The sequence below is a fragment of the Saimiri boliviensis genome, chromosome 9, assembly GCF_048565385.1.
Source record: "Saimiri boliviensis isolate mSaiBol1 chromosome 9, mSaiBol1.pri, whole genome shotgun sequence".
NCBI lineage: Eukaryota > Metazoa > Chordata > Mammalia > Primates > Cebidae > Saimiri > Saimiri boliviensis.
This window is the reverse complement of record NC_133457.1, coordinates 114,298,075-114,320,291: the sequence shown is the minus strand read 5'-3', so window position 1 is coordinate 114,320,291 and position 22,217 is coordinate 114,298,075. Positions and strand designations below refer to the sequence as shown.

Here is a 22,217-nt window from a genome sequence, read left to right as displayed (position 1 = left end):
ATGACAAGAAATGGTGCTCTATCAGCAATTTGGATGACCCAGGAGTTCCAGGTCTACAAGTTCATCCCACCGGAGTCACACATATGACCAAAGACTCTGGGCTCCTGTGACAGCACTGCCTGTGACAGACAAAGCTGGCCACCCGAAGGCACCAGGCCTTCTCCACAATGGAATACTCTGTGGGTGTCAAGAAGAGCCAGGCAGGCCAGGCGCAGTGGCTCATGCCTGTAATCCCAGCACTTTGGGAGGCCACAGTGGGCAGATCACTTGAGGTCAGGGTTCGAGGCCAGCCTGGCCAACATAGTCAAACCCTGTCTCTATTAAAAATACCAAAATCAGCTGGGCATGGTGGTGCGCACCTGTCATCCCAGCTACTTGGGAGGCTGAGGCAGGAGAATCACTTGAACCTGGGAGGCAGAGGTTGCAGTGAGCTGAGATTGCACCACTGCACTTCAGCCTGGGCAATAGAATGAGTCTGTGTCTTGGAAAAAACAAAAACAAAAACAAAACAAGAAGAGCCAGGTAGAGCAATACATTCTAGCAGAGGAAGACTAAGAAAGCAAGGTGAGAAGGGCAGACGTGTGACAAAGGGACCATATACCGACACTTGACGGCTCTGCAGGGCCGTCCCAGAGCCAGGGTACAGTGGCTGTTGTTAGTGACAGGATTTTTTTTTTTGAGACAGACTCTCTCTCTGGTGCCCAGGCTGGAGTACAGTGGCAGCATCCTGGCTCACTGCAACCTTCACCTCCTGGGTTCAAGCGATTCTCCTGCTTCAGCCTCCCGAGTAGCTGGGATGATAGGCGTGTGCCACTGGCTAATTTTTTTTTTTTTTTTTTTTTAAGTAGACATGGGGTTTCGCTATGTTGCCCAGACTAGTCTTGAACTTCTGACCTCCGATGACCCGCCCTCCTCAGGCTCCCAAACTGCTGAAATGACAGGCGTGAGCCGCTGCGCCTGGCCAGGACTGATTTTCCTTTCACTGTGTACCCATCTGTGCTGCCTGGAGTTCCTGCTATATGCATGTGCTACTCTTGCAAAAACAAAACAAACAAACAAACAAACATTTTAGGAAGTGCTTCCTCGTTTCTGGTGAGGATTTTTGTCGAGGGAGGCAGGGAAGGGGAGATTTCCCATTGCGCTGCTCGCTGCCCGTGCGCTGGCTGGCAGGCTCCCGCGGGCTGCCGAGCATCTCCAGGAAAAACCAGGTCACTGAGAACCACCTGGAATGATGGCTTGCAAACCTGGCCATGCACTGGAATCTCCTGGGAGTTTTATGAAATACTGATGCCCAGGCCCCACGCCAGGGAGTGGATGTCACTAGTCTAGGGCGTGGCCTGGGCGTGGGACATTTCACAGCTCCCAGATGAGTCTCATGCAGAGCCCAGGCTGCAGGGACCACGGCCTGCTCCACAGGAAGGAGGGGGCTGCTGCGCTGCTGTTCCTGGTTGGAGCCAGTGGAGACGAGCCAGGATGCAGGGTCAAGGGGGACCAAGGGAGGGGACCAAGGGAAGGGATCTCCTCACCACCTCCTGACCCTGCCCCCCAGCTCCCTGCAGTCTCCTATCCTGGTCACCTCTGCCCACTCTGGCTGAGACCCAATTCTGGCTACAGCTGAAAGCTGGGTGTAGGTGCTGGGATGTGGGCTCCAGACTGTGGCCCATGCCAAACCCCTCTGCAGGCCCCTCCCTGTGCTGCCTGCTCCCCTCCCCTCCCCCTGCACATGACGACATGATCCCAGTACAGAGGGGGAGACCAAGGCTCAGGAGATGCCCTGCCCCAGGTCACATCCCCCAAGCATCTGTCCACCAACCGCCAACCCAGTGGGCACCAGGCCAGCCCTGTCCTGTCCGCTGAGGACCCAGCTGTGAACAAGACAACCGTGCCAGCCTCCATGGAGCATGGCACTTAGTGGGGACACGATCGAACCAGGAGAAACAATACCACCCTGTGATGTGGGCTAATGGTAGGAGGGCACAAAAGCCTGGGGAGCCCAGATGGGGCCTCAGGTCGTCCTAGAGGTCGGGGGAGTTCCTGAGGGCTGAGCCGTCTAGGACCTTCACAGCCTCAGCGGCAGCTGGCCAGGAGTCAGGAGAAGGGGGTGTAGGTGCCAAGGGTGCCAAGGGCCAGTGTTCCAGGCCGAGGGAACAAACTCTGCCGAGTGGGTGGCGTGTGGGGGCTGTGGGGATCAGATCGTAGACAAGGAGGAAGCCAAACAGCGGGCCTGGGTCACTTGGGCTCTTGCAAGCCAAGCTATGAACTTGATCTACGAGCACGGGGGAGCGTTTGAAGCTCTTAGGCGGGAGGCTGCATGTGTGATGAGGTCCGTGTTTCAGGAAGAGAGGAGAATACGCTCTAGGGGCAAGAGTGGAGCCAGGAGGACGCTGTTGCATGTGTCCCCTGAAAATGAGAGTGGCCAAGGGCTCACGTCCAGGGCCTGACTTTCCATCACACCACACAAGCCTCTCTGTTGCAGAAGGGAACCATCAAAGGTTCTTAAATAAGCTAGAACATACTCTGGTGTCTAGGGACTTCATACCAACATGCGTCACTGCCTCCACATCTGGAAAACCAGGACAAGCCACGCGCCTTGGCCAAGGGTGAGCCTCACACATGGCGAATGCAACATTCTGCCCGTCCAACCTTCAGTCAGCCACTTTTGGCTTGGCCTGCTCAGGGGATGGCCTGGGAGACGAGATCTATTCCCACCTCCCCCTCTTCTCCCAGCACTTCCCCAACTGCCCCTGCCTCTGTAGGTCAGTGGACACACGGTCCCTTGATGGCGCCACGATCGGAACACAACCAGGAGCTAAGTCACAAGATACATATCCAGCCAGAGGGCTACAGCTGGTGAGTGACCCACAGGTGTGGAATCTTACCCTCCTTCTTCTGATGGCCTGAGGACTTGCTGCCATATTATCTAGAAAACGTAACATCCAAGTGAATCATGAGTTCAAAGCCCGCGCCTCTCATCCTGACACATGACTGGGGCCAGAGTGTTCTGTGATCTGAAAAGACATGGCCCTTCCTCTCCTGACCCTGAGGACCCAGGCAAGGGTCAGTGACCAGGCCAGGCCACAGCCAGTGTCCAGCCCAGCCAGGTGGCCTCTCCTAGGCCAGCTGGGCCTCATCCCAACTCTCCATTCCTTTTTGAAATGGTTCTATAAAGAGAGATGAGGTTTCTGTCTCCTCCCTCAAGGAGATGGATTTTTAAAATGGAGGAAAAAATCAATATCATTATAAAGAAGCCAAGGAGAAGGCTTGGTGAGAGGCCTCTGGCAGCTCTACATGTGACCATCTCTTTTTTTTTGAGATAGAGTTTCACTCTTGTTGCTCAGGCTGGAGTGCAATGGTGCAGTCTTGGCTCACTGCAACCTCCGCCTCCTGGGTTCAAGCGAGTCTCCTGTCTCAGTCTCCCAGCTAGCTGGGATTATAAGCACATGCCACCACACCCGGCTAACTGTGTATTTTTACAGGGAGACGGGGTTTCTCCATGTTGGTCTGGCTGGTCTCAAACTCTCGACCTCAGGTGATCCTCCCACGTCTGCCTCCCAAAGTGCAGGGATTACAGGCATGAGCCACCGCGCCTGGCCATGATGTGATCATCTCTTAGGCCTGGAGAGAACTAATGCAAGAAACTCCCAATCGTGGCATCCTTCCTGGTGACAGAGGGTAAAGGTCATCTCTGCATTTGGACAAGGGGGTGGCAGGGAGACAAGCTCTGTCGGTGTCTGGCCAAACGTCATGATGGATTATTGAACAGCTGCTTCCTGTGCACTTCGAAAGGCAGGCAATCACTAGGAGCCCCCAGGGCTCTGCAGAGAACAAGCATGCTTTGCTTTCTCAGGAGAGCCACTGCGCTGGACGAGCAGACAAAAGGCTGCAGAGGCTGATGCCGCTCCATGTTCACTCAGGCCCAAGCCGACACCTTGGACGACACGCGGGAGATACGTGGGTAAGTCACCCGCTGCTCTTTGGAGAACTGGGCTGAAGTCATCCCGGCAGTAGCAGAGCGGGAGGAGCCAGGAAGCTAGGTGTTTCCTCTTCTGACCAACACACAGTCTTGGAGGGCGGTGGGCATGGTTTCAGCCTGTCCGTCCACGTCCCCTTGGGGTGCTGGCATCTTGATTTTTCTTTTTTCTTGAGACAGAGTCTCGCTCTGTCACCTAGGCTGGAATGCAATGGTGCCATCTCGGCTCACTGCAACCTCCACCTCCCGGGTTCAAGCGATTCTCCTGCTTCCACCTCCCAAGTAGCTGGGATGACAGGTGCCTGCCATCACACCCAGTTAATCTTTTTGTATTTTTGTAGAGATGAGGTTTCACCACGTTGGCCAGGCTGGTCTTGAACTCCTGACCTCAGGTGAGCCACAGGCCTCGGCCTCCCAAAGTGTTGGGATTACAGGCTGCCTCTTGATTTTTCTAAGGGATCCCTTGTGCCCAGCTCCCCATCCGAGCAGCTCCCACCCCCTCCACAGCTCAGGTGGGACCAAGACCAGGCCAGGTCCATGTGAGCAGCTCCCCTCCACCCACACAGTTGAGTCCAGAAGTCGGCATGTGACAGGGCCACTGGGATTCTTGCTTCTGGGACAGGGATGCTCCCCCAGAGGTTCCTAGGAGCTCAGGCTGTGGGCCACTCCTGCCACTGCACCAGGGGCCCACCTGAGAATGAAGCCCACACAGAGGGGTGCAGAGTTGGAAGGTGGGGGGAAGACAAGAGTCCAGCCAATATTATTTTGAGCAGTGAGCCCTGTTTTGCTGAAGGTTGGAACTGCCCTGGGGCTTTTCCTGTTCATGAGCCTCAAAATTCTCTTCTTCCCTCAAGCCACGCCGACCAGGGCTGCTTCTGACTAAGAGTCCTGCTGAAATAAATAATAAACCCCGAGGGTGGCAGCAAGTGCTTCGAAACCAGCCATGTGAATCAGCAGGTGAGGGCCCGAGTGTGAGGCTGAAAACAACCAGATGCCCCCAGGACTGTCGGGCTGCAGACGCCCTGGTGGTAGACAGGACCACGCCCTGGGGGCAGACCCCTCCCCGCACACCCGCAAGCCACAGAAAACACTTTCACACCCGTTCTCTCTTGGATTTTCATGGCAGCCTGCCAGGGGGGAGTCGCTGTGTCTCAGAGGTCCCAGGATCGAGGGAGCCATGGAGCTGGGTCCACTTGGACTGTCCAGCTCCAAGACCAGTCCCTGCCCATCGCCCTACAGGGATCCTTGGGGACGGAGCAGCAAAGTCAAACCCTAGGGTTTTCACCCCTGAACATCTCAGGGGGGGGGCTTCTTCAGAGCTCTCCAGCTCCCACCTCTCACCCTCTGGCTGCGAGTGAGTCCCTGCTGGGGTCCAGGAGGTTTGTCCAACCCTTTGGAATCTGGCTTCCCACCCCCTCCACCCAGGCTGCAGGCAAGAATGTTCCCTGCTCTGGGACAGGATAGGTCAAGACACAGAAACCTGACACCGCTGTGAGGTCCTCCCCAGCCCAGGGCCCCGCCTCTGCCAGAGGGAGGGCTGAGGCGCCAGGCCTGGCAGTCTCCCCACACCCCCGGAGGTCCCCGCCTCCACCCTGGACACCTGAGTTCCCCAACCTGCCGCCCACAGGCCAAACACACACGTGCTGGGTCTGCTTCGTGATTCTGTAAAAACGGAATTAACTCCAAACATGCACTAATCAGATTTCCCGTGAAAAGCAGACTGCCCGTTTCTCTTGGAAAATCAGACCATCGGGCAGCTCCAGGCCCACAGTCCCTTGTGGCTGAAGGTGGCTGAGCTGAGAAGCCCTGTCCCCTGAGACCCCCACGGTTCCCGTGACCTGCTGCATCTGACCAAAGCCTCAGAGTTGGCCCGGGCAATCCACACCAAGCAGCTCCTACTCTCACAAAGACCCCCAAACGGCTGTCACAGCACGTGACAGGGTAAAGCCTCAGGCCCCGCTGGGTTCACAGCCTCTCTTCTGAAGCCCCCATCAGAACAAGCCCTGCTCTACAGCCAAGCCCACCGCCTCTGGGCCTCGTGTGCCCCGTGCCACCGTTTCCATAGCCCCTCCGCGGCCCCGTGCCAGTCCTGCCCACCCGGCATCTCCCTCTTAGAAAGCCCTAATCGCAAATCGCTGACCCTGTGTGGCTTTCAGGTCAGGGTCAACAAACATTTTCTGTAAAGAGCTAGACAGTAAATATTTTAGGCTTTGCAAACCATACAGTCTCTGTCACAACCACTCAACTCCGCCCTGGTAGTACAAATGCAGCTACAGACAGTGTCAGCAGAAGGCATGGCTGTGTGCCAGTGAAACTTCACAAAAGCAATGGCAGGCTGGGTGTGGTGGCTCATGCCTATAGTCCCAGCACTTAGGGAGGCTGAGGAGGGAGGATCTGCCTGAGGTCGAGTTCGAGACCAGCCTGGCCAACATGGTGAAATCCCGTCTCTACTAAAAATACGAAAATTAGCTGGCTGTGGTGGCCGGTGCCTGTAATCCTAAGCTACTCAGGAGGCTGAGGCAGGAGAATCACTTGAACCAGGAGGGGGAGGTTGCAGTGAGCCGAGACTGCACCGCTGTACCCCAGCCTGGGCGACACGGCGAGGCTCTATCTCAAAAACAAAAATGACAAAACACATGGCAGGCCAGGTTTGATCCCCAGACCACAGTTTGCCTCTGAATTAAATCTGTCCTCCAAATAGAACAGGAACGGCAAACCCTTCTCTGTGTATCTCCCATCCAAGCGGGCACTGAAGAGTAGGTCACCAGACACGGCTGCCAGGCACTGGGCCAGGCCCGCCTCGGTGACCACCCTCCGGCCTCACTTTTATGTGGCTGGCTGCTCTTGGGTGATCACTGAAGCCCCAGCCAGTCCTGGCTCACCCAGAACAGGCAAGAGGCACAGGTCATCGGGGCTGCTAGGCCCAGCATCCTCCACCCCAAAAAGAGAAGCGGCCACACTGCAGCCCGACTCGAAGGCTGGGAGCTGAGGTTGCCCAGCCACCCACAGCCCCACCAGAGCCTGGGCCAGCCCCTGGGAGGCTGAAGCCTCAAGCCAGCTAAGTGGAGGAGCTCAGGTACCTGCTGCCCGAGGCCCGCCCTCATCCCCCAGGGCACTCCAGTGCCAGGGAGCTTGAGAGAGGCCCCTCCTACTGTGGAAACAACCATGCCGACTACACGCCCGGTTACCCAATTTCTAACCTCACGGCACTCTTTAAGTCAGGGTTTCTCATCCTCCTCAGCCTCACTTTCTTTCTCTACAAAACGGGGATAACGCCGTCACCTTCACGGAGTCCTGCCTGGGGCACGGCGGCGAGGCTGGAGGTGCTGCAGCTACCTTGGGACCAGAGAGACAAAAGCCACATGCTAAGGATGGCAGAGCAGCAGCCAGGGGAAGCCTGGGGCCCTGACCACTTCCTTGAGATGCCCCATCAGCTCCACTGGCCACCTCAGGACTTCTCGTCCCAAGTAGGAAAAAACATCAACTGATTTGCTCAAAGCACCAGGTGCAGCCTGATCCACACACCCCCTTGTTCTCATGATCCCTCCTTAATAGTGAGTCACGCAGGTCACACTAAGAGTCAATGGGCTGAGCCAGGACTCAAGCCTGGGCTGTTTAGATAACGAAATGAAAAGATCAGGCTAAGTGTGGCAGCCTGTCATCCTGGCCTTTGGGAGGCCAAAGTGGGAGGATCGCTTGAGTCCAAGAGTTTAAGGCCAGCCTAGGCAACACAGTGAGACTCTCACCTCTAAAAAAAAAAGATCAGCTGGTCATGGCGGAGCACACCTGTAGTCCCAGATACTTGGGAGGCTGAGGTAAGAGGATCGCTTGAGCCTGGGGGTCAAGGCTGCAGTGAGCCGTGACTGCACCACTGCTCTCCAGGCTGAGCAATAGAGCAAGACCCTGGCAGAAATGAGAGAGAGGGAGAAAGTGAGAGAGAGAGAGAGAGAGAGAGAGAGAAAGAGAATGAATCATCCAAAGAAGTGACAACTACTAGATGCAAAAGCAAGCAGACAAGGAAGAGATGTGAATCTTAAAACTGTTCCAAAAGCATTCTAAATTGTTTGCGTGCCTCTCCTGGAGCTGGAGTGTACCTGTCCCTCCTCCCTTGAGTAGGGCTGTACTTAGTGACTTGCTTCCAAAGAGCAGGGTATGGAAAGGAGGGGAAGAAACTGCCCAGTGGCCGGGCGCCGTGGCTCACACCTGTAATCCCAGCACTTTGGGAGGCCGAGGTGGGGGCATCACCTGAGGGTGGGAGTTCAAGACCAGCCCGAGCAACATGGAGAAACCCCGTCTCTACTGAAAATACAAAATTAGCCAGGTGCGGTTGTGGGTGCCTGTAATCTCAGCTGCTCAAGGCTGGGGCAGGAGAATCACCTCGACACGGGAGGTGGAGGTTGCGGTGAGCCGAGATCGTGCCACTGCACTCCAGCCTGGGCAACAAGAGCAAAACTCCATCTCAAAAAAAAAAGAAAGAAAAGAAAGAAAAGAAACTGCACAGTGGAGAAACCTGGCAAATGCCACTTCGGCCAGGTGACCCACGTCCAGCACCATCAGTGCTGGGCCACGCTGAGGCATCCCTTGCTATGATGTGATGAGAAGGGCGGTTACCTCTGCGGTCTTCCTCCGCCTAAACCCACAACCCTGGTCTAAGGATGAGAAAAACATCAGATAGGCCCTAATTAAAGGATATTGTTCAAAACACCTACCTGATATTCTCAAAACTGTCAAGGTCATCAAAAACAAGGGAAGTCAGGCTGGGTGGCGGCTCATGCCTGTAATTCCAGCACTTTGTGTGGATTTTTTTTCTCTCTCTGAGATGGGGTGTCTTTCTGTCACCCAGGCTGGAATGCAGTGGTATGATCTTGGCTCACTGCAACCTCCGCCTCCCAGATTCAAGTGATTCTCATGCCTCAGTTTCCTGGTGAGCTGGGATAATAGGTGCATGCCACCACACCTGGCTAATTTTGTATTTTTAGTAGAGACAGGGTTTTGATACGTTGGCCAAGCTGGTCTCATACTCCTGACCTCAAGTGATCTGCCTGCCTTGGCCTCCCAAAGTGCTGAAATTACAGGAGTGAGCCATCATGCCTGGCCAATCCCAGCACTTTGGGAGGCCAAGGCAGGAGGATCCCTTGAGTGCAGAATTTCAAGGCCAGCCTGGGCCACACAGGGAAACGCCATCTCTACAAACAAAACTCAAAAAACACAAAAATTAGCTGGGCACGGTGGCATGCACCTGTGGTCCTAGGTACTTGAGAGGCTGAGGCGGAGGATCGTGTGAGCTCTGGAGGGCAAGGCTGCAGTGAGCCACGATCTTGCCACTGTACGCCAGCCTGGGCGACACAACAGCCTCTCTCAAAAACAAAAACACAAAACCAAACCCAAACAAAACAAAACAAAAAAGGGAAGTCTGAGAAACTGTCATAGACCAGAGGGGGCCAAGGAGACGAAGACTGAATGTAGTACGGGATCCCGGGACAGAAAAATGCAGGGAAACCGAAGCAGGTGTGGACTTGAGTTCATCAGCATGTGTCTGTGTTGGCTCCTTAGCTGTGACCAGGCACACAGTAAAATGTTAACAGAAGCAGCTGGGCAAGGGGTGCAGAGGGAGTCTCTGTACTATCACGGCAGCTTTGCTCTAATTCTATAATATACATTTTATTTTAAAGCCAACAGAAGAAACACATCAGTCTCACTCCATAAACCAAGCCCCAACCTCTCTTAATTCAACCTCAGTGACCAAGAACTGAGCATTTACAGAGTACCCAGGCTGCGACAGGGCCTGCAGGTCACAGAGATTCATGCTCGCAGAGGCTGAGAGAGGAGGGATCCTCCATCCTATTTTCCCCTCAGTTTCCCCGATCCCAGAAGGGGAAACTGAGGCTCAGGAGTCACTTGGCCATAGCACTCAGCTGGAAGTCGGTGGAGCTGGGGTTCAAGCCCAGGCCTGCCCAGCTGCAGCATCCCTGTTGTCCCAGCACACCGGCACCCTGGAGCTGAGCCGGGCTGGGGGTGAGCTCTCAGTCAGGAACCAGGATGTCCCTTCAGTATCTACCCTCCACCCTCGACCCTCAGGGGTCGCCTGATCTGGCCCACTCAGCACAAACGGGTCACCTTTGGTCAGCATCCGGCTTGCAGACAAATTTTAAAATGAGTTTGTTAGGCTGGGAGCGGTGGCTCACGCCTATAATCCCAGCACTTTGGGAGGCCGAGGCGGGTGGATCACGAGGTCAAGAGATCGAGACCATCCTGGTCAACATGGTGAAACCCCGTCTCTACTAAAAAAATACAAAACATTAGCTGGGCATGGTGGCGTGTGCCTGTAATCCCAGCTACTCAGGAGGTTGAGGCAGGAAAATTGCTTGAACCCAGGAGGCGGAGGTTGCGGTGAGCCGAGATCGCGCCATTGCACTCCAGCCTGGGTAACAAGAGCGAAACTCCGTCTCAAAAAAAAAAAAAAAAAAAAAAAATGAGTTTGTTGTCGACAGCGAAGAACTGCGACGTTCAAGTAAACACAGAGTGTCTGTTTCTCTAAAAAAACTGCGCTACCTGGTCTGCCACTGTCCCCACCTGGCCTGCAGGATCTGTGAGCCCTATGGGGATCCGAGCTGGCAGTGGCTCTGTAAGGCTGTGGAGGACGCCAGTGGAGAGCCCTCTGCTTACCCGGAGCCCTCCAGGTAAGGGACTGCTGACCTGGGCCCACTGCCACGGCCAGTGGCTGCTACCCCTTCTCCACTGTCTCCAGCTGTGCCTACAAGAGCCGTGAGTGAGGACCCGTGAGGACGCCCCACCACGCCGGCCCCCAGGGCCTGATCCCTTGGTCCTGGCCTCCCTGCTGGGTCCTGGCTCCAGGCTTTCTGTACCTCAGGCTCTCCTGCCTGCAATGTCTGTGTCTGCCCCAGGGCCCTGAGTCTTCCAGAACACTCTGACAGCTGTGAGCAGATCCCCTCCCATTTCTCTGTAGGCAGCCCCTGCGTGTCCAATCCTGCCCTCGGGGTTGGGCTGGCCAGCCCTGCAGAGCTCGTGCGACAGGCACAGGCCTCTTCCCATCTGAATCCTCCTGCCCAGCCCAGCCCTGGCCCCACCCTCTGCCGGTCCAGTGACCACAGCGGCTGGTGGACGTGGGAGGCTGCCGAGGCCCTAGTGACAGAAGCACAGGGGTGGGGCTGCTAGAGCTAAGCCGGTGCCCAGGGTGACCCAGCAGCAGGGACAAGCTGGCACAATCGAGTTAAGGTGATGCTGACCCTACGGGGCAGCTCTGGAAGGTTCCTGCATTCCCACGGATTCTGCTTTTAGCTGGAGGAAAAGCGTTAACATGGTAACAGCAGAGGAGGAGCCCCCAGAAGTTCTGCTGAGCTGCTGGTGACTAAACCCAGGCTCATATACAGGGACAGCAGGTGGGGAGAGGCCGGGTCATGGCACCCTCCAAAACTAGGTCTCGGTGGGGCACCGCTCCTGATCCGGTCTGGTCCCTCCAAACTTGGCCAACAGACTCTGCTATCCGTAGGGCAAGTCCCCTCTTTCATCCTGCGCCTCCCCATCCCTCTGTCCTAGAGTCCCGACTCCCTCCTTCAATTGATGGTTTGTGCTGGAGTCATCCCACTTGAGTACCAAGGCGCCTGGGCCTTGCTCCCCATCCCATGGCCACTAACTGTGTCTCCTCTCCATACACACGAGTAGATCTTTATTTTTATTTATTTGGAGATAAATAAATAAAACTGTCGCCCAGGCTGGAGTGCAGTGGCATGATCTCAGCTCACTGCAACCTCCGCCTCCAGTGTTCAAGTGATTCTCTGCCTCAGCCTCCAGAGTAGCTAGGAATACAGGCATGTGCTACCATGCCTGGCTAATTTTGTATTTTTAGTAGAGATAGGGTTTCACCATGTTGGTTAGGCTGGTCTTGAACTCCTGATCTCATGTGATTTGCCCACCTCAACCTCCCGAAGTGCTAGGATTACAGGTGTGAGCCACTGCACCTGGCCCCACCTCAATCTTCTGAGTAGCTGGGACCACAGGTGTGAGCCATCACACCCAGCTAATTTTTTTATTTTTTGTAGAGATAGAGTCTTGCTATGTTACCCAGAAGGCTCTTAAACTTCTGGCCCCACGTTCACTTATGGAATGAAATGCTATTTCCTTTTAAAATGTGCATGTCAAGTTTATCTTTCAAAATCAGGGCTAAACAGTGGTTCCTACCTGTAATCCCAGCATTTTGGGAGGCCAATACAGAAGGATTACTTTTTTTTTTTTTTTTTTTTGAGATGGAGTTTCGCTCTTGTTACCCAGGCTGGAGTGCAATGGCACGATCTCGGCTCACCGCAACCTCCGCCTCCTGGGTTCAGGCAATTCTCCTGCCTCAGCCTCCTGAGTAGCTGGGATTACAGGCATGTGCCACCATGCCCAGCTAATTTTTTGTATTTTTAGTAGAGACGGGGTTTCACCATGTTGACCAGGATGGTCTCGATCTCTCGACCTCGTGATCCACCCGCCTCGGCCTCCCAAAGTGCTGGGATTACAGGCTTGAGCCACCGCGCCCGGCCTCAGAAGGATTACTTAAAGCCAGGAGTTTGAGACCAGCCTGGGCAATGCAGCAAGACCCCATTGCTACAAAAAAATTTAACAAGTAGCCAGGTGTAGTGGTGCATGCCTGTAGTCCCATACTTGGGAGGCTGAAGTGGGAGCATCACCTGAGCCCAGGAGCTCAAGGCTATAGTGAGTTATGGTCACACCCCTGCACTCCAGCCTGGGACACAGAGCAAGATCCCATCTCTAAAAAATAAAAATAAATACATAAAATAGAAAGGTCATTTATTATTATTTTTTAGACAGATGCTCGCTCTGTCACCTAGGCTGGAGTGCAATGGTGCAATCTTGGCTCAATGCAACCTCCACTCGGGTTTGTACGATTCTCCTGCTTTAGACTCCCAAGTAGCTGGGATTACAGGCATGAGCCACCATGCCTGGCTAATTTTTGTTTTTTTTTAAAGACGGGGTTTCACCATGTTGGTCAGACTGGTCATGAATTCCCGACCTTAGGTGATCCGCCCACCTTGGCCTCCAAAGTGCTTGGATTACAGGCATGAGCCACCATGCCTGGCCAGTATTTTTTTTTTTTTCCCCGAGCCAAGATAGTCTCGAACTCCTGACCTCAAGTGATCCGCTTGCCTCGGCCTCCTGAAGTGCTGGGATTACAGGCATGAGCCACTGCGCCCAGCCAAAAGGTCATTTAAAAATAAATAAAGCACACAGAAAGTAGCAGACGCAAAGCGCTGGGAGAATAACACAGATAACAAGTGCGGTTAAATAATAATAACTGTGCTTTGAGAGGCCAAGGTGGGCAGATCACCTGAGGTCAGGAGTTAGAGATCAGCCTGGCCAACATGGTGAAACACATCTCTATTAAAAATACAAAAAAAAAAAAAAAAAATTAGCCAGTGTGGTGGCGTATACCTGTAGTCCCAGCTACCCAGGAGGCTGAGGCAGGAGAATCTCTCGAACCTGGGAGGTGAAGGTTGTGCAGTGAGCTGAAATCGCACCACTGCCTCCAGCCTGGGTGACAGAGCGAGACTCTGTCTTAAAAAAGATAATAATATCAAGACCAACCTGACCAACATTGTGAAACCCTGTATTAAAAGGGCCGGGTGCAGTGGCTCACGTCTGTAATCCCAGCACTTTGGGAGGCTGAGGCAGGTGGATCACGAGGTCAAGAAATCGAGACCATCCTGGTCAATTTGGTGAAATCCCGTCTCTACTAAAAATACAAAAAATCAGCTGGGCATGGTGGTGCGTGCCTGTAATCCCAGCTACTCAGGAGGCTGAGGCAGGAGAATTGCTTGAACCCAGGAGGCGGAGGTTGCGGTGAGCTGCGATGGCGCCATTGCACTCCAGCCTGGGTAACAAGAGCGAAACTCTGCCTCAAAACAAACAAACAAACAAACAAAACAAAAAAGAAAGAAAGAAAGATAATAATATCATTCATGATCCACAGTAAGGACAATAGCAGCTCCCCCTTCCCCTGTCTCAGCGACTTCAGACAACAGCCGTCTGCAGTGGATGTGAATAGTGATCCCATTTTACAGCTATGGAAACTAAGACTCAGTGGGGTTTAGGGAACTCACTCAAGCCATGATGCTTGTACCACAGACCCAGCCGGTCTCGGGAGCATCCAAACTCATGCAAGCTGGCTCTGCTATCCCTGTCTTGACGCTCTGAGTAAGTTTGACAGAGGGGCCCTGCCTTGGCACTTCAAATTGTCACCTGAGATCTGTGTGCCCCCAGGATGGTGTTCTTCATCCTGTGCTATCAGTCAAAAGGGTGAGTCGAGGAAGGTGCCATGGATGAGCCCTGGGCATGGAACAAGGGCCAGCATGATGCCGGTGCTCCTGGCTGAGAAAACACCATGGGGCAAAGGGCGGAGGTGGGGACGGTGGTAGAATTTGGTTGGGGAGAGACATGAGCAGATGGATGCAGCTGGAGCTGGGATTGACCCACTTGCAGGACTGCGCAGCAAATGGAAGAGTCCTTTGCAGCCCAGGGGAACAAACCAAGAGCCTTGCCCAGTGGCCTTGCTGGGTCCTCCGTCACACTGAGATCCCCCTCCCCAAGGGAGGCAGCTTTAGGCCCAGAGGCAGATGCCTGCAGTCAGTGTCCAACCTCTAGATGAGTGTCCCTTTACTCCATACTAACAGCTGTCTATGGTCTGGCCACCAACCGCTGTCACATCAGAGTCGTACATTTCTCACTCTGATGCTGAATTATCAATAGAATCACTGAAGGTTTTGTTGGCCGGCCTGGAAGGTGGGTAACTCCACAAAAAGATATTGAAAATAGCACCAGCTAGTCCGGGTGCAGCGACTCACTCTATAATCCCGGCCACTTTGGGAGGCCAAGACAGGCGGATTGCTTGAGGTCAGGAGTTCAAGACCAGCCTGGCCAACATGGCAAAAACCCATTTCTACTAAAAATACAAAAAATAGCCGGGCATAGTAGCATACGTCTGTAGTCCCAGCTACTAGGGAGGCTGAGGCAGCAGAATCACCTGAACCTGGGAGGCGGCAGTGCAGTGAGCCGAGATTGCACCACTGCACCCCAGCCTGGGGGACAGAGTGAGGCTCTGTCTCAAAAAAAGAAAAAAAAAAAAAAAAAAAAAAAGGAACAATTAGCTCTGGGAAGCAAACATAACCTACCACGCTGTCAGATTCCACAAATACTACTCAGGGGAGCCCAGTTCCTGATGCGGGCAGCTATTATCCATTCAAGAAACAAGCCCTGGCCAGCTGTGGCATCTCATGCCTGTCACCCCAGCACTTTGGGAGGCTGAGGCGGGCAGATCACTTGAGCTAAGGAGTTCCAGACCAAGCTGGTCAACATCACAAAACTCTGTCTCTACTAAAAACACAAAAATTAACCAGGCGTGGTGGCACACGCCTGTAATTCCAGTTACTCGGGAGGCTGAGGCACAAGAATCAATTGAACTCAGGAGGTAGAGGTTGCAGTGAGCAGAGATCATGCCACTGAACTCCAGTCTGGGTGAAAGAGTGAGACTATGTCTCAGGGGGGAAAAAAAAAAAAGGGCCGGGCGCGGTGGCTCAAGCCTGTAATCCCAGCACTTTGGGAGGCCGAGGCGGGTGGATCACAAGGTCAAGAGATCGAGACCATCCTGGTCAACACAGTGAAACCCCGTCTCTACTAAAAATACAAAAAACTAGCTGGGTGTGGTGGCGCTTGCCTGTAATCCCAGCTACTCAGGAGGCTGAGGCAGGAGAATTGCCTGAACCCAGGAGGCGGAGGTTGCGGTGAGCCGAGATCGCGCCATTGCACTCCAGCCTGGGTAACCAGAGCAAAACTCCGTCTCAAAAAAAAAAAAAAAAAAAAAAGAAGAAGAAAGCAGCAAGCCCTGAGGACAAAACCAGAGGCAGCCTGCGAGCAGCAGGTGTTCAGACGGCTCCTCCAGGTTCCTGCCCGGGCTAGAGAAATTCCTTCCTAGAGCTGTGTCCCGCCCCACAGAGAGGCACAGCCCAGGTGCAGCTGAAGGACCTGCTGCAGAGACAAGGCCTGGACTGTCCCCTGTGCCCCTTCGCTCCCCATTCCAGGCCTCCAGGGAGCCTCGGCAGCCACTTCTCAATCTCTCCTTTTCCACAGACATGGGGTGTCCTTGGTGGCCTGGCTGTGCCCAGGCATCTCAGCCCAGCCATCCTTCTCCCCGGCAGCACTGACAGCAGCCTGTACCCACACCTGGGCCTCCCTCTCCTGCCACGAAATTGCCTGATGAAGACATTTTATCCATCTGGGCCCCTAAGAGTGAAAAGTGATGGGTGGTTTTCAAGGTCTGGGGAATAATTTTTAAGAGGGAGAGAAAGGAAAAGAGGGAGAGACGGAGACAGCACAGCAGAAACGGGCGAACACCCTGAGAGACAGGAGGAGACGCCAGGGGCAACAAAAGGCTTGGGAAAAACGTCAGAGAGAGAGAGCGTGCCGAAAACGGGAGGTGGGGATCCAGAGAGAGGAAACAGACGGAAAGGAGGGGAAAATGGAGGGAAGTGGGGCAGAGAGGAGGAGGAAAGAATGCGGCAGAAAGAGAGAGAGAGAGACCGAGGTAGGAGGATCGCTTAAGCTCAGGAATTCAAGACTCCAGGCAGGGTATGGTGACTCACACCTGTAATCCCAGCACTTCGGGAGGCCAAGGTGGGGCAGATCACCTGAGGCCAGGAGATCGAGGAATTCAAGACCCTAGCCTGGGCAACAGAGCAAGACCCCCATCTATAGTAAAAATTAAGAAACGAATAAATTAGCCAAGCATGGTGGCATGTGCCTGTTGTCCCAGCTATTTGGGAGGCTGAGGCAGGAGGATCACTTGAGTCTGGGAGGTGGAGGCTGCCGTGAGCCATGATTATGTCACTGCACCCCAGCCTGGGTGACAGAGCAAGACCCTATATCAAAAAGCAAACAAACGCCGGGCGCGGTGGCTCAAGCCTGTAATCCCAGCACTTTGGGAGGCCGAGGCGGGTGGATCACAAGGTCGAGAGATCGAGACCAACCTGGTCAACATGGTGAAACCCCGTCTCTACTAAAAATACAAAACATTAGCTGGGCATGGTGGTACATGCCTGTAATCCCAGCTACTCAGGAGGCTGAGGCAGGAGAATTGCTTGAACCCAGGAGGCGGAGGTTGCGGTGAGCTGAGATCGCGCCATTGCACTCCAGCCTGGGTAACAAGAGTGAAACTCCGTCTCAAAAAAAAAAAAAAAAAAAAAAAAAAAGCAAACAAACAGAAGTAGAAAAGAGAAAAGAAAGTATGAAGGAATAACCCAGTGGCCCTGATGCAAGCATGAGGCAGCCAGCCAGGGCTGGGAAGCAGGGATGAGGGGCCAGGTGGGGAAAGGGGCTGCAGTGGGGGAGACGGGACAGGAAGCTGGCGGAGTTGCTGCAAGGATTCCAGACCTCTCCACACCCAAGCCAAGGGACAGGCAGGTGGCTGCAGCCCCTCACCTGCCAACCTCATCCCTCTGTCGAAGCTATAATATTCTAAATGTACAAAGGACATCTCAGAAGACAGACCCTTCTGTGTTGGACAGAGGCCACCTCGCCTTCAGCGCAACACTGCACTCTTCTCATTTCACTCAGGGCTCCTGGGAAGCTCTAGTCCAGCCCCTCCACCCCAGGGCCACACCACGGGCTCCACACGGCACAGGCCCTGGAGCCCTCCACCGCTGCAAAGCCAGAACTGATAAGGGAACGAGATCCTGAGCCTGCTCCCTCGTCCACACCCACACCGCCGCTGCAGCTGGTCAGCCCCTCGCCAAGCAGGGAGCTTGTCTGCCCTGTTCATTGCTGCACCCGCAGCCCAGGACAGCATCTGCTGCACAGGAAACACCAAATCCAAGTGGACTCAGACTCCGAACCTCTGGGCCTCCTGCGCCTGGGTGACTTCATTCGGCCTCATGGAGACACAACGCAGGATGCCTCCAGCCCTGAACTCCACGCTCAAATCTCCAACTGCTGCTTGACCACCCCAGCAGATCTTGTTGGCTCTGCCTGCAAATGAATCCAGACTTTTTTCTTTTGTAAGCGACCGGGCCTTGCTCTGTCACACAGGCTGAAGCGCAGTGGCATGATAACAGCCCACTGCAGCCTTCACCTCCCGGGCTCAAGTGACAGACTCTTGTTTTTTTTTTTTTTTTTTTTGAGATGGAGTCTCACTCTGTTATCCAGGCTGGAGTGTAGTGGTGCGATCTTGGCTCACTGTAGCCTCTGTCTCCCAGGTTCAAGGGATTCTCCTGCCTCAGCCTCACGAGTAGCTGTAATTACAGGCACATGCCACCACATCTAGCTAATTTTCGTATTTTTAGTAGAGACGGGGTTTCACCATGTTGGCCAGGCTGGTCTTGAACTCCTAACCTCTGGTGATTGACCCACCTCAGCCTCCCAAAGTGCTGGGATTACAGGTGTGAGCCACTGCATCTGGCCCAGACTCTTAGTTCATGTAGCAACTTGGACAAATCTCCAGGGAAGTGTGCTGAGTGAAAACAGCCAATCCCCAAGGGCTACAGACTGCACAGTTCCATTTATAGAACATTTTTGAAATGGCAAAATCTGAGAAACAGAGGGCAGATGAGTGGTAGCCAGGGGTTGGGAGGGAGTGAGGGGGCAGGAAGGGCGAGAGTGGTTATAAAGGACAGCACAGGGGACCTGGCGGGACCCTGCTCAGTGTCTTGGCTGACAGAGGCAAATTGCACGGAAGGAGTAGAAACCTACAGGATTTACGGCACCTACAAACGCGTCCAAGTCGGACTGGGGAGCTCCGCATCAGGTCAGCAGGTCAGATTCCTGTTGCTGTCCTGGTTGGGATATTGCGCTCTAGTTTTGAAAACTGTTACCACTGGGGACAACTGGGCACAGAAAAGGATCTCTCTTATTTGTTTTTTGAGGCAGGATCTCACTCTGTCACCCAGGCTACAGAGCAGTGGTGCAATCACAGCTCACTGCAGCCTCGACCTCCCAGGCCCAAGCAATCATCCCAGCTCAGCTTCCCAAATACCTGGAACCCCAGGCATATGTTATTATGTCCAACTAACTTTATTTTTTGTAGAGATGAGGTCTCCCTATGTGGCCCGGGTTGGTCTCGAATTCCTGGGCTCAAGTGATCCTCCTTCCTTGGCCTCCCAAAGTGCTGTAATTACAGGCATGAGCTGCTACACCCAGCCTCTTCATGTTATTTCTTTTTCTTTTCTTTTTTCTTTTTTTTTTTTTTTGAGACATTGTTTCACTCTTGTTGCCCAGGCTGGAGTACAGTGGCACGATCTCGGCTCACAACCTCTGCCTCCCAGGTTCAAGCGATTCTCCTGCCTCAGCCTCTGAAGTAGCTGGGACTACAGGCATGTGCCATGCCTGGTTAATTTTTGTATTTTTTTTTTTTTAGCAAAAACAGGGTTTCACCATGTTGGCCAGGCTGGTCTCGAACTCTTGAATTCCAGTGATCCACCCACCTAGGCCTCCCAAAGTACTGGGATTACAGGCGTAAGCCGCCGCACCCGACCCCATATTATTTAGCGTAACCGAACGTGAATTCAGTGGGCTGTGATCATGTTCTCAAAAGAAAAATCTCAACGCACACATAGATCCAGAGCTGGCTACACCTCCCCACCTCCGCCTGTCCCCCACCGGCTCCAGGCCACCAGCACCTCTCCTGGACTATCCCAGAGGTTCCACGCTGTCCACCTGGCATCTTCCCTCCACACACAGCACAGTGGTCCGGTAAGACAAGGGCTGAGCAGATCTCAGAGCCTCCAGGCTGAGCCTCCCACTGGCCCCAGAGCCTGCTCCCTCCACTGCCTGAACTCCTCTTTCCCAGGCTCCCTTCTGCCCTCCCCCAGGGCGCCAGTCACCTGGCTCTCAAATCACCTCCCCAGAGGCTCTCCCTGTCCCTCCCTCCTCCTCAGACACTTCTCCTTTCCCTTCCTTACAGCACTCTCCCTAGGGTGTCGATCACACACTGGACCATCACCAGGGCTGGCAGCAGGTGGCCTCTGCTCCCTCCACACCAAGGGTCTGAACAGTGCCTGACTCACACAGATGGTTCGAAGATATGTGCAGTTGGCCCTCCGCATCCATGGGTTCCATATCCATGCATTCAACCAACCAAGAATCAAAACTATTCAAAAAGGAGGCTAGGCATGGTGGCTCAAGGCTATAATCCCAGCCTTTTGGGAGGCCAAGGTGGGAGGATCACTTGAGCCCAGGACTGTGAGACCAGCCAAGGCAACACAGCAAGACACTGTCTCTACAATAATAATAAGTTAGCCGGGCTGGTGGCACATACCTGTAGAGTCTTAGCTACTTAGGGGGCTGAGGTGGGAGGATTGCCTGAGCTCAGGAGGTCGAGGCTGCAGTGAGTTGAGATCTCACCACTGCACTCCCAGCCTGAGTGACAGGACAAGACTCTATATCACATAATAATAGTAATAATAAATAATAAAAGCAAGACCCTGGCTCTACAAAAGTTAGCCAGGTCCATCAGTGCTGTATGGTAGTGGCACATGCCTGTGGTCCCAGCTATTCAGGAGGCTAAGCTGGGAGGACTGCTTGGGCCCAGAAGTTTGAGGCTGTAGTGAGCTGTGACTCCCGCCTCTGCACTCCAGCCTGGGTGAAAGAGCGACTGTCTCGCCAAAAAAAAAAAAAAAAAGTTTAACTGAAAAAAGCATGGTTGCATCTATACTGAACAGGTACAGATTTCCAGTCATTATTCCCCAAACAACACAGTATAACAGCTATTTATGTAGCATTTACTTGTTTTTTGTTGTTGTTGCTGTTTTTGAGACTGAGTCTCACTCTGTCACCCAGGCTGGAGTGCAATAGCGCAGTCTTGGCTCACTGCAACCTCCATTTCCCGGGTTCAAGTGATTCTCCTGCCTCAGCCTCCCAAGTAGATGAGATCACAGGTGCTCGCCACCACACCTGGCTAATTTTTGTATTTTTAATAGGGACAGGGTTTCACTATGTTGGCCAGGCTGGTCTCTAACTCCTGACCTCAAGTGATCCACCCACCTTGGCCTCCCAAAGTGCTGGGATTACACATGTGAGCCACCATCCCTGGCTAGCATTTACTTTGTATTAGGTATGATAAGTAATCTAGAGATGATTTAGAGTATATGGAAGGATCTATGTAAGTTATATGCAAACTCTCTCCCTCTATTCTCTATAGTAGAGACTCAAGTACCCATGGATTTTGATATCCGAGGGGGTTCCTGGAACCAAGGCCCATGGATACCAGGGATGACTGTATTAACTTGGATGAACGAATGAAGACAGGGGTGGAGCTTTGGCAATAGAGTTAAGCCTGGCCCAGGGGCTGCAGTCACCAGTTCTCGGCAGCTCCTGGAGCAGACAAGGCGGCCAAGAGGGGACTGTGTGGGGTGGGAGGGCTGCTGGAGGTGGATGGAAGGCAGTAACACTGTGGGTTGGTCCCTAGGCTCAAGAGCCCTAGGGACGGCAGGGTGCAGTGGCTCACGTCTGTAATCCCAGCACTTTTGGAGGCCTAGCTGGGCAGATCACCTGAGGTTGGGAGTTTGAGACCAACCTGACCAACATGGAGAAACCCCATCTCTCTTAAAAATACAAAATTAGCCGGGCATGGTGGCGTGTGCCTGTAATCCCAGCTACCTGGGAGGCTGAGGCAGGAGAATTGCTTGAACCTGGGAGGCTGAGGCAGTGGTGAGCAGAGATCACCCCACTGCACTCCAGCCTGGGCAACAAGAGCGAAACTGTCTAAAAAAAAAAAAAAAAAAAGAGCCCTAGGGACGAGGGAAAGAGGATGACACCCTGCAGAGTGAGCCGCCCGTCCTCATCCCCACCACGGACATTCTCAACAGAACCAGAAATGGGGACTCCTGGTGGGGAAAAACTCACTTCTCGGGGCCTCCTGGGGGCCCAGGCACAAAGCCTTAGGGGCTTCCCACCACCTGCCCATTCCCTGGTGAGGCTCATGCTGCTTATGGGAATAAGGGTGGGAATGGAGGCAGGGCTCACAGAGGGCCTCGAATTTGCACTTTGACATCCCCTCAAGGCCCCAGAGCTGCTAGCATTGAGAGCAGAGTCCTTCCATCCCGCGCAGTAAACTGTCTTATTTCCAAATCCCTGAGAGGGCAGCGGTCCCCGTTTCTAGCTGTGTGACCTTGGCCAAGTTACTAACTTCTCCGTGCCTCTGTTTTCTCATCTGGAAACTGGGGCTAATAATCGCTCCCACCTC

At 53.7% G+C, this 22,217-nt stretch overlaps 1 protein-coding gene across 2 annotated transcripts in view; it reads right to left on the bottom strand.

Annotated features, from left to right (window-relative positions):
* BCAS4 (breast carcinoma amplified sequence 4) overlaps positions 1-22,217 on the bottom strand; it is an 88,552-nt gene that overhangs the window by 4,285 nt on the left and 62,050 nt on the right. The gene's annotated exons all lie outside the window — the stretch shown is intronic.